Source organism: Coturnix japonica, chromosome 1, assembly GCF_001577835.2.
Source record: "Coturnix japonica isolate 7356 chromosome 1, Coturnix japonica 2.1, whole genome shotgun sequence".
In the NCBI taxonomy this organism is placed as follows: domain Eukaryota; kingdom Metazoa; phylum Chordata; class Aves; order Galliformes; family Phasianidae; genus Coturnix; species Coturnix japonica.
The window spans coordinates 83,775,924-83,788,084 of record NC_029516.1 but is presented as its reverse complement, the minus strand read 5'-3'; the positions used below and the strand labels follow the sequence as shown (position 1 = coordinate 83,788,084).

Below are 12,161 nucleotides of genomic sequence, written 5' to 3'. Positions count from 1 at the left end.
TTTTTTTCTTTACCAATTACCTGTTATGAATCACATCTAGATATGTATCTGTGTAAGGTCATCTTGTTTGGTCTCATCTGTCAGAAATAAAGAAATCCAGCCATTAACTTTTTCATTATTGAAACATGCCATAAAAGATGCTTGATTTTGTTTTATCTCAAGATAAAAATATATCCAAGAGAAGCTTAGTAAAAACTAAAGCCATGAAAGCACATTTCAAATGTTTCAAAATATAGCATATCACTTCTAAGGATAGGTCAAGTACCTGCCTTATCGCTACTACTGCAGTACCTCAAAATCATTCTTTATTCTGAGTCATTCTATGAGTCAAAATCATTCTTTGTTCTTTGAGTCTCAAGTTATTTTAGGGAAACAGAGGCACAGATAAAGAAAACACTTCGTCAAAGCTTGTGCAAATTATTTGTTGCACTGCAAGGATTTAAATCTGCATTTTTCATGCTTATCACTGGAAAAATATAGCTTAGTCTTGAAGTGCACCACCAGTAGCTGTTCTGGAGGGACAGCACACAAGCATGAGCAGGCTGCACAATCATCAGACTGATGAACCCTAGAGTTGCTGAACTGCATACAATTAAAAAAAAGATACAAATTCCAACTTTCCACCTTAAGTACTGCAAGAGATTTTGCAGATACAGGCCGCATACTGCCTCCTTGTCCCAGGTGGCATGAGCAGGGCTTTGATGAGAGGCTGCTGCCTGCAAGGGGCTCTCTGATTACAGGTTGCCCAGCACCACAGGCTGGAGGCCACAGCTGAGCCGTGCCCAGCTGTCCTGGTGGCAGAGTGAAGCTGTTGTGAATTCATGAATCTCACCTCTGCAGGAGGAGAAGCAGCTTGCTAAAGTTTTACAGGTCTTATACTTAAAGTTTTATGCTCAAGTAAGTGTAAAGGGTTTATACCTGCTTGATCTTTCAGAATGAATCTCTGATTCTCAGCTGCATGTAATACCTGTGAGTTTCGTATCAAGAATAAAATTGTTACAGGTGTGAATGAGATGGTCATAATGAACATTTTCCTGACTGCATCAAGTAGGTCATAATGAGCAGAATCACGTCTTTAGGAGTGCATCTTTTTCATCGGTTTAAGCTAAAAAGATGCTTCAGAGAGGAACATTGTGCTCCTGGCATGGAAGTAATGTAAAGGGAAAAGACAAGGAAAACAGAAAGGAAGGGAAGAAGGAAAGACACAGTGAAAAGCTGCCAACCAGTGACACTTACTTGGGAGAGTCGTGCTAGACACAGCTTTGCTTGGAACCTTCTTGTTTTCTTTCACATTCAGTGTTTGTGTTTTCACAGAGTTTTCACAGACTAAGTTCTTAGAGACCTTTTGAGAGAAAATGGCATTTAGAGAACCACTTTAGTTAAGCAGAATTGGATGCTGAGCAATGTGGGCTAATGAGACAATTTAGAGTAAAAAGAAATTTTCATGTAGTTAAAATAGAATGAGAACCAGACAGGAAAAAAGAAGGAAAAGTTACTTCTCAGAGTCATCAAATAGGAGTTAAGGAGAATATTTCTAGAGCCAAAAATACTAGAAAGTGCTTACTAGGCTCGTGAATGCTTCCAAGTATTTTATTTTTTTATTTTATTTTATTTTTTTCTATATAAGTGGCTGGAGGAAAATCAGTTTTTACCACTGTGTTGTAAAGGTTTTGTCCTTTTAAGAGATATGGACAGATAAGTTGTTCTTCTGGGATTTACAACAAGAATTTGAAGTGCCAAAACTGTCCTTAGTAGACAGCCCTTGTTATACAGTATCCTGGTACACTTAATGAACGGAATGGATGTTCATTGAGAACAAGCATAATTCTGCCAACAAGAAATACCTATAGTTTGACTAGGGGAGAGGATTTTTCTTTTAACTTAAGCAATGATGTTTTCAATTCTGAATTTTATTTATTTATTTTTGTTCTTCTGAGAGTTGTAAACCTCAAGGAGCTGTAAGTCATAAAAATGAGCAGACCTTTGTACCACAATTACTTGCCCTAAGAATATCTTTCCTTCTATTTTCCAGCCTTTCTTTCTTACCATAATCTCTTTAAAACACTTTCAGTAATGTGGTGATGGTTCTCCACACTCCAACTACAACCCCAAGGAGAAATGGAAGTACCACTTCCAATTTTTCCCTGGAAAGTGCTATTTATTTGTTGGGTAGCTGCTTGAGTTTTTCCCTATCCACAGCCTCTGAATCTCAGAGTTTCTGTCTAGAAAGAGGCCTCCATTTTGTCAACAGATGGCACATAATTTGAAGCAGTTGATGTGTTTTGTTCTGCTTTTTAAGGAACTGTTCCAGCACACTGCTTACACATATTTCCCTAGCTTCAGACTTTTTGTGGCTTTTCAATATCAAGAGTCTATAATATAATAATATCTATAATATAATATAATAATATATATAATATAATATAATAATATCTATAATATAATATAATATCAGGCTGCTATTAAATTGGGTTTGCCATCTTCAAATTGTGGGAGCACAATCACTATTTAGTAAAATAAACATGGCCCCATTATTTCTTAATGCCTTGCTTAACAACTTTAAGATTAGCCATGTCTCCCATACTCCCAATAGGCAGCACTTTAGCAGTGAGTAATATTTCTGTCTGCCATAGTCAAGTAATCCCAAATGTAAGTAATTTACAGGATGGCATTTGGGACTGTTACAAGAGACATATTGTAATATGTCACTGAAAATCAGCCTGCCTTTGCACGTTTGATCAACAGCCAGATGGAGGCTTTTATCACATTTATTTAATCTGAAATATACATAGTAATTACACTGGACCTCTGAATTTTTCAGTCCTTGTATCTGTCTCCAGAGATGGTAGGAAATGAATCTGTCAGTTGCATACCAGTGTGGATGTGACCCCCATGGTAGAATCCGGATGTATTGCAGCTAGCTGTGCTGACAACAGAGATTGTGAGTGCAGCTAGAAATGAATGCATGCTGCTGAGTTAAAAAAATAGCCCCATAAGGCAAAACTAGCACAGCATATATATATATATATGTATACACACACACACACACACACACACACATATATAATATATATATTATGAATACAGAAGTCCTTTAGGAAAGCAAAGACTGACTTTATTCATAGCAAATCCATTACCAATCAATAGCAGTAAGAGCAAACAATCTCTTACTAATAGCTGGATGGTATTTAACTTTAAGGCTTCTGAAAACAACAAAGTCTTAATGTTCTCAGGGGAAAAAATGGTTAAGATATTGAATTCCACCAAGCATGTCATTATTAAATGAAGAAAATGTTGTTTCCATTAGTAGGGAGTTGGCATATAGAATGGATGGCATTCAATTGTACCACAGGCAAAAATTCCAACAAACTGAAGATAGTTTTATTGCTTGGGCAGAAACTTCCCTAATGGAGTTGCCATTGTCCCCAAAAATTTACATAGAATTTTATGCCCTAATTAAAATGGCTATAAAAGATACCTTAAATGTTAACAGGAGTACTCACCTTCCTCTCAATAATTTAGTCTTCTTTTCTATTACTCAGAATTACAATCGACTGTCTCAGCTAGTGTTTCTCACCTCTCTAGTTCTGAGATAAGCTGAGCCAGTCAACAGCCTTCCTTGGATCAATTATCCTAACCACAAGTATGCCTGGCTAATCTTCTAGAGATATATTGACAGATATAATATGCTATTAACTGCCGAAGAGGAAATACTGTTGCAATTATTCATACTGAGTAGTCTCATGGCAGATTAAATTGCTCTTCAGCGTGACTAAGGTGTAAGATTCTGGTTGTAAGTGGCTGGTTTACTGAGGTGTTTTGATGTCATTATAGGTTTATAATTATTCTAATCTGATTCTGTAAGGAAAACCTAGTATGACCAGCATAAAAAATTTATTTGAGCAGTAGGTTTTCTTCCAGCACGAAACTTCCAGCACGGAAGTTTTAATTAGAACTGTTCTTCAATTAAATTAAAACTGCCTTTCTTGTTTTGAAAACTTTCCTGAATGGATTTAATCCACCGTACCTTGTGTGACTCTGGACGTACTCATGCCTTTTTTTGTTCCTTATGTAACCATGGGTGTTCTCTGCTAGCTTTAACTATGCTTCTCTGCCTTACTGGTGAGAAAGCCTTCTTCCGTCTAGCCGTCATCGAGAACAGCTTCCTCTCTATCTTCACATTACTGAATCTGTCCATTTGTTAAATAACATTCCTTAGCTGGATGTTTATTTTCCTTGTGCTGCTTACCTGAGGTAGAGGGTTTATTTGAGGTATACAGTGGTACTGATTAACCCTGAAAAGCTATTTGTGAGGGAGTCTGTAGATAAACATAAAAACAAAATAGCAAGAAAAGTGATTGTAGAAAAGACTATACTACCTTCCAGAAGCTACTGGATAGCAGAATTACTTTCTTAAATGCTTTGAAGGATTGTCTTTAAACAATATCATCATAGTTTGCGATGTGTAGAAAGCATTGCTTTCTCGTTGTCAGCAAAGGATAAGAATGGAAGAGACCATATGGCTGCAAGAGGTACCTGAGCTCAGAACCTTCTGAGTGCGTGTGTGTATACACACTCCACTTCCCACACAGACATTTTTCTGCATGTTCTGCTTGGCAAACTGAAATCTGTAGGAAGTGACCAAAAACTACAGCTATAAGGTACTACAAGAAAGAGAGCATGAGAGTTCATTGGCATCTCCAGTCTCTGTGTTAATTAGGGAATTATTCATTATTTATATAGATAATTAACTTCTGGTGTCAAGAAAGGGAGTTGTGCATACATATGCACGCCTACACCAGCTGGTGTCTGTCCTTTATTGTTGATGAAGAAAACGAAAAAGAGTAGGGATCCTCCTATGTTTATTGACGGAAAGTCATTAGGGGAAAGATGACACAAAATGTACTTTTTCTCAGAAAATGGGAAGTCATGCATCTTGACTTTCTAAGTAGGGTTGGCTTTCTTTTTTTGATGTCTAATAAGCTGTAGTTTCCAAACTTCGAGCTGCTTTGCTTTGCTTGTGCAATGGAGGGAGACACTGAGCATTCTGGAACTTCAGAAGAAGCTGAAAATTCAAATGCTGGAAGCAGAGTTAATCCATCACCTGGCTGTTGTGCTGCAGCCTACATATAACTCACTTGGGAAGAGAGGCTTAACAGAAATTTTACAGTCATTTCTGCCAGTTTGCTGTTTCCCTACATCCTCCTTCCTCAGTAGCCAGAAGTTATAGCTGGACTGTCTGCAAGTATTTCTTCTCTTCGTTATCCTCTACAGAAAGTGAGATGAAAGCAAAAATTTGCACATTAGGTTTTTGTTTGTTTTTCTAAGACAGGTTCTGAAGCAATTAATGACTTTATTGAAGGATGGGAATATAATGTTGTCAATAAGAGAAGTCTGTTGTGTGCTCTAATTAGAGGAATGCATTCCCTTCAGAAAGCTGAAGCTTTTAAAGAACCATTAAAAGAGAAAAAACAAAGAACCAAAAAACTTTGAATAACTATGTCAGTGAAACGAAAGACAAGGCAGAAAATCTGGAACAAGGCTCTAAGGACCCTAGAAAATGTTAAACTTTTCATTTCTTACCCAGGATAGATATACAGCTCTCCTATTAGCGCGCGCGCACACACACACACACACACACACACACACAAAAAAAAAAAAAAAAGTAATAGATATTACTCCACTAAAAGAAATCTTAAATCTTAAATTCATGAGAACAACATGAGCTCTCAAAAGGAGCTGTAGATTCATCTGTTGACACATTACTGTGGGGCTTTTATCCTTCTGAGATGTGGGCTCTTCTTAATAGGAATTTATATATAATTCAATGCTGTGGAAAAAAAAAAAAAAAAAAACCAAAAAAAAACACTTAGAGGCAAAATGTGCTAAATGTGCTACTGCAGTAATACCAGAAGAAAAGGCTATCAATTCTTTTGAAGGTTTACTTGTAAGCTTTCTTTCTGTCTGTCTTGCCTATGGTTGATGATGTTCTCCTATTAAAATAGCAGTTTATATATGCTGCATATTAGCACTCTGTTTTGTTCTTCTTTGCTTCAGGCACTGAAGTAAAAGGAAGGCTGTCACATATTTTAAGTTCAGAACTGGTTAATAACAAAACACATTTTCAACAAATTTCACTACCAACCCCTTTGGGCAGCTACTCTTTGCAATTTAAATGAGGGTTTAGAAACTTTCTTTTCTTCCTTAACAATACTTTCACAAGTTTCAAGTACATGTATTTTAGTGGTTAGTGGCATATTACAAAATGAGATTAAAAGTACCTGTTTCAGCACTCCAGGCCAGGAAGGGAAAATTGAGCTGTGGGGTGCCCAAATGAAGATGCTAAAATGGGTAAAATTTCCTCACCAGCACTTATCACAGACAGCACCACAGCCACTATGCCTAAATCAAATACCTTGTCAGCTGTCAATGCAGTTCTATCTACTATCCATATTTGTGAGTAAATTCCTACCTTAGTGGTTTTTATTATTATTATTATTATTATTATTATTTTGATTGACTGACTTTTAAACTGAATTATCTAAATGCTGCAGCATGGGCTGACCGATTATGAGACAAGAAGGCACTGGGGAAGAGTTGAGGTGTGTTACAAATGTCTCTTAATGGTGTGAAAAGCTTCAAAAGGGACATGTGCTTTATTATATGCCAAAGAAATCACAATGGGAAGAAACCTTTATTGAGAAATTGATCTTGGGGCACAGATTTTGTATGAAGCTTTTTGTCTCTATTAGGGTTTTTCTAAAGGCATCCTTCCTGTAGGTTCTCTGATACCTAATGAGGTCTGAACTCCTGTGGCAGCCTGTTCTTTCAGGATAGTTACAGGAAAACAATAGTCTTGAGATCTATACTGTCTCTTAAGATTGGTTGTAATTGATCCATGGTTCCTAAGTAAGCAATTTGCAGAGAATGAAAGAGCATGATCACAAAAGCTCTCCTTCTTTAGGAAGCTAAGCTGAAGTATGGCTTAGTGAAGGGGAATATTTCTAATTTAGCTTATATTCACTGGTGAACGTCTCAAAACTCAAAAGGATGAAGTAAAGAGATGGGTCCATTACTTGCTTCCTGTAATTTTTGCATTTTATTTCACAAAGGCACTTAAAAGTACTTGTACATTTAGATGTGGTTCCTTGATAGATTTTCTCCGGAAGCTTTCACCACTTTCCACCACACCTTCTCACCCTATCCTTCTTCATTTGCAGTAACGCAAGAGTATTTCAAATTGGACAAAGTGGGTTGGTTTTTTTTGTGCTTTTTGGGTCTCCTCAGCCCGAAATGCATGTTGTTTTACTGATCTGATTTTGGGCCAGGTCCTTTAAACAGTGTCTCTGTCCAAAGTATAAATGCTTTGCAAATTGTACTGGGATTGATAACTGGGAGTGAAACTGAGGAAAGGAGGAATCACTTGAAGAGATTTTGCTGCCACATAAATTGTGACTTGGTGCTACGCCCCAGGATCTCTTGCTGGAACAATTCTATTTTGCCTAAGTAATGGATTATTCATGAAATCAGTAAAAGTGAATGTAGGCTGAGGGTTTCAGCACTTGTCAGAAATGGGGCATCCCTGTTCTTTTCCCAGCCCTAAGGAACAGTTATTTTCAAATAATGTCTGCCTAATTCGTCTTCATTTTGAGAATGCATTTTATGAGCAAATTACGGCCTTTATTTCCAATTTTTCTTTTAGTATAAATGGTCAAAATGAATGATTACTTTAGATCCCTCAAAGCTGAGCATGTCATACTCAAAGTGATTTCTGTATAACTTTTTAGTTCAGCACCAAAGCCAAAAATTAATCTTTACAATAAAGAGGACTACTTGAGCATATTCCCCAAAATATGCTACCATTTCAGCATACACAGCTCTTTTTCTCTCATTGCTTGGAAAAGGGTTATGTGACCCCTTCCTGCAGCCTGCTCAGTCAAGTCAACTGTGCATAAATAAGAAGGAAACTTATGCAGGAAGAAAATGAAATTAGATGAATAATTACCATATACTTTATGCAAAAGCATGAAAAACTGTTTCAGCATTTCTCTGCTTAGCTAATGTGTGAAATCACATAAAAATATTCTACACTGAAACTTAGTCATTCAGTCAGAAAATGCACTTATCTTCTTATTTAATAGGTGTAAAGGCTTATCCAATGTGTTTCACTTCTTAATGAATGATCTATTACTTTCCTCTTACTCATTTTAAGTATGTTATCTCTGTAACTCTGTGAACAAACTGTTATGGGTAAATCCCAGTAAGTGAAAATGTCACTGTATCAGCAATCAGTATATTGAAGGTACTTCCTAAATTCAGGACAGAAACAAACAAAAAGACTTCTTGGCTTTACTGACATTGTCTTGCTGGAAGATTTATTTAGTCCAATCAAAGAATAAAGTAAACGGTTCTTTTACCGTTTGGAGATCTAGACTGATTAAGATCTTTCTGAATTTCTGTGTCTCAGACCATTAGTATTTTAGTTTATTGTGCTCATGCAGTAGAAAACTGTCTAACAAACTAATCCCTTTTTTATTTCTTCCCTTGATTATAAATATTTATTGCTTGATTGAATAATTAAGACATTATTTGTTGGACTTACGAGTGTGGCAGGCTAAGACCAGGTGAAACTCATGAAGATAGTAAAGGGCATCCTCCCTAAAGGGAGTTGTTAATAAAAATGCCAAGAGCTCTTGTAAGATTGTATATGGTCACTGTATAAATATCTAAAATGGAAAATGGCATATTTTCCAAACCCCTGTATTTCTGTCTTTCAGCTACTGTTCAGGAACATTTTGACACAGTAATTATTTATGAAATGGTAGATAGTCCCAGATCTATAATTCAGTCATGGGGCTTAGGTCATTTAATGAATGGCAAATGTATAGTGCATTACACAGCATGCATAATGTAGAGCATATTTATATTTAATGTTAACATTATTTTTCTATGAGGAGAAAATTTTTATGGGAAGCACTTCCTTTTCATAGCATTGTTTATATTGTGCAGGTTTTCATTTTGCCATGAAAGAGTGCTTGTTTCCCCCAAAAATACTGGCTTCTTGTGGGGATCTTTCTCCATTTCCTTCCTTTCCATCCACTCCTTCCTTTCATTTTTCTTTTAAAAAAGTGATTTTTTTCAGTGGTAAAAATCATAGAAAGATAGAATGGTTTGGGTTGAAAGGGACCTTGAAGATTACCTAGTTCCAACCCTCCTGCTGTAGTCAGGGACACCTCCCACTAGACCAGGTTGCTCAAAGCCTCATCCAGCTTGGCCTTGAATGCCTCTGGGGATGGGGCTTCCACAGCTTAACTTAGCATCCTGTTCCAGTGTCTCACCACCCTCACGGTAATCATTTTCTTCTTAATATCTAGTCTAAATGTACCCACTTGCTGTAAACAGATCATTTTTCCTTCTCCTGTCACTACATGCTCTTAAAAAAAGTCCCTCCCCAGTTTTCCTGTAGGCCCCCTACAGGTACCACGTCTATGAGGTCCTCTTGGAGCCTTCTCTTCTCCAAGTCTGAAGAGCATCAACTCAGCCTGTCCTCATAGGAGAGATGCTACAGCTCTCCATCCATCTTCATGGCCCTCCTCTGAACCTGCTCCAGCTAGGTCATGTCCTTCTTGTGTTGAGGGCTCCAGAACTGGACAGAGTACTCCAGATGAAGTTAATGAGAGCAGAGTAGAGTGGCAAGGTCATCACCCTCAATATGCTGTACACACTTCTCTTGATGCAACCCAGGATACAACTGGCCTTTTGGACTGCAAGTGCACATTGCCAACTCATGCTGAGTCTTTCTTTCATCAACTAACACCCCCAAATCCTTCTCCTTAGGGCTGTCCTCAAGCCATTATCATCCCAGCCTCTGTCTGTGCTTGGAATTGCCCCAGCTAAGGTGCAGGACCTTGTACTTGCACTTGTCAAATTTCATGAGATTGGCATAAGCCTGCCCAGGTCCCTCTGGATAGCATCCCTTCTCTCTGGCATGCCAACTGCACCACTGAGCTTGGTCATCTGCAAATTGGTAGTGCACTCAATCCCATTGTCCATGCCATCTACAAAGATGTTAAATAGCACAAACCCAGTATATATCCTTTTGAACACTACTCATTACCAGTCTGCATTTGGACAGTGAGCCACTGACTGCAACTCTGAGTGTAGCCATTCAGACAATTCCTTATCCAGTGAGTAGTCCATCCATCAAATCCATTTTTCTCCAATTTAGTGACCAGGATGTTGTGCAGGACAGTGTCAAACACTTTGCCCAAGTGCAGGTAAATGATGTTAGTTGCCCTTCCTTGATACCGTAACTCCATGATAAACGCCCACCATGTTTGTCAACATGTCTTGCCATTAGTGAAACCATGTTGGTTAACACCAATCACCTCATATTTATTTTCCACATGCCTTAGTAGGGCCTTGAGGAGAATCTGCTCCACCATCCTGCCAGGCATAGAGTTGATACTGACTGGCCTGTAGTTCCTTGGATCTTCCCTTTTATTTTTTTTTTTTTTTTTCTCTTTTTGCTTCTTGATAATGGAAATAGTTCACACACCGTTTCTTTGTGAATGGGTTTCTGTGACAATATTTATCAGTGTAATCTTACCAAGACTGAGAAACGTAAAGTTCTCTCTTAATGGCAATACAACACTATTTTTGCATTCCGACGAAAAGCTAAAATTAAATTAAAAGTTAAAAATGTCAATCTTTAGGAAGAGTGGAATCTCATTAGTCTTCATCAGGAGTAGTCCATTGCATCAAGTATGTTAAAGGAAGAAACTGCACATTGGTAATCACCTGAGGATGAGAACACATGCATATTCACATCAATGTATTATGATTACCATTGTGTGACCATATCTGTCTGTAGTGCTTACAAAAGCTCACATAAGAGTGATGTGTAAATCTGGGCACTGAGCTTGTATGCAGCAATCAGCTTTTCAAAAAATACCTCTAGATAAAGAGCCATGCTAGTCCTTCTTTAGATTGTACTCCTCATCAGGAAGGATGTTATCCCTCAAAATATTGCCTTTCATTTGTTAATTTTCCTGCTACTATATCAGCAAGTATATATAAGCATATCAGTGGGAAAACAAGTTTATCCTGCTCCTGCCCAGGTTCTGGAGAAGAGCATCTCCTGCAGATTACATGCAGCACTTAGGGACGTTGTTTCTCCTGAGTGCCAAAATTGGTGTTGCTTTTTGCTGCTGGGAGCAGGTTTACAGCAACTTTGCCACAGACACCACACAAGGAGGAATTTGCTAGATGGCTCAAGCAGGCTGAAAGTCCTGCAGCAAGCTGTTACCTTCCGTTTTCTCAAGTGATCACTGCCTTCTAAGTGCTGTGGAAAGCAGAGCCTCTGCAAGGCCTGGTGAAGGATGGCTGTAGGCTCCAAGCTGTGGCTCTGGCAGGATGAGATTTCAGCCCTTCTGCCTTTCCCTGCAAAGCTGCTGGAACACAAAGATGAGTGTCCTTCTTGATCATCAAAATAGAGCCTTTTGAACTGATCCCCCCTGCTCAATATAGTGAATCAGAATTTTCATGAGGATGGAGAGGGGGCAGGGATAGCAGACTTTATAATGTGTTTCTAGCTTTCTTGAGGCACCTAACTAGTTTGCTGTGATGTCTGCAGAAGTGGTGTGGTCATTTTCCCCTATGTCCCCTTAGCAGCCAGAAGACAAACAGCTGGGAGTTCTGGAGCCAACAGTAGGGGAGGAAGCCGTGCTTCAGGGGTTTGGTGACTCTTAAGAGCAGAACAGTATCTATAACCATGGCCCATGCTGCTGTGTGCTCCAGCAAACTTGAAGTTTTCATGTGGCTGATGTTTTGCAAAGAGAAGAGAAAGCATGCTTCTTTCATTTCATCTAAATAATGCCATATTTATATACAATATATTTATTGTGTCTATGTAGATATATAAATACATCTTACCATTAATCAGTGATCTTGGTCAGCAGAATGTAATTATGGTGTTACAGAATCACACTTCCTAAGCATTATCAGAGGCACTTTAATCATCTTTACAGGATAGACTTCTTTTCTCTGTAAATATTTTTCCTACATTTCTGTTTTGCAAAAAGATGTTGTTTGCAAACTATTTGTAGAATATAAATGGCTGCTACAAGGGAAATGCCCTTGAAACAGTGTGTGTAGACTGA

General features: G+C 38.1%; 1 protein-coding gene across 5 annotated transcripts in view; it reads left to right on the top strand.

Moving 5' to 3' along the window:
* The window catches only part of CADM2 (cell adhesion molecule 2), a 592,503-nt gene that overhangs the window by 576,905 nt on the left and 3,437 nt on the right, over positions 1-12,161 (top strand). The gene's annotated exons all lie outside the window — the stretch shown is intronic.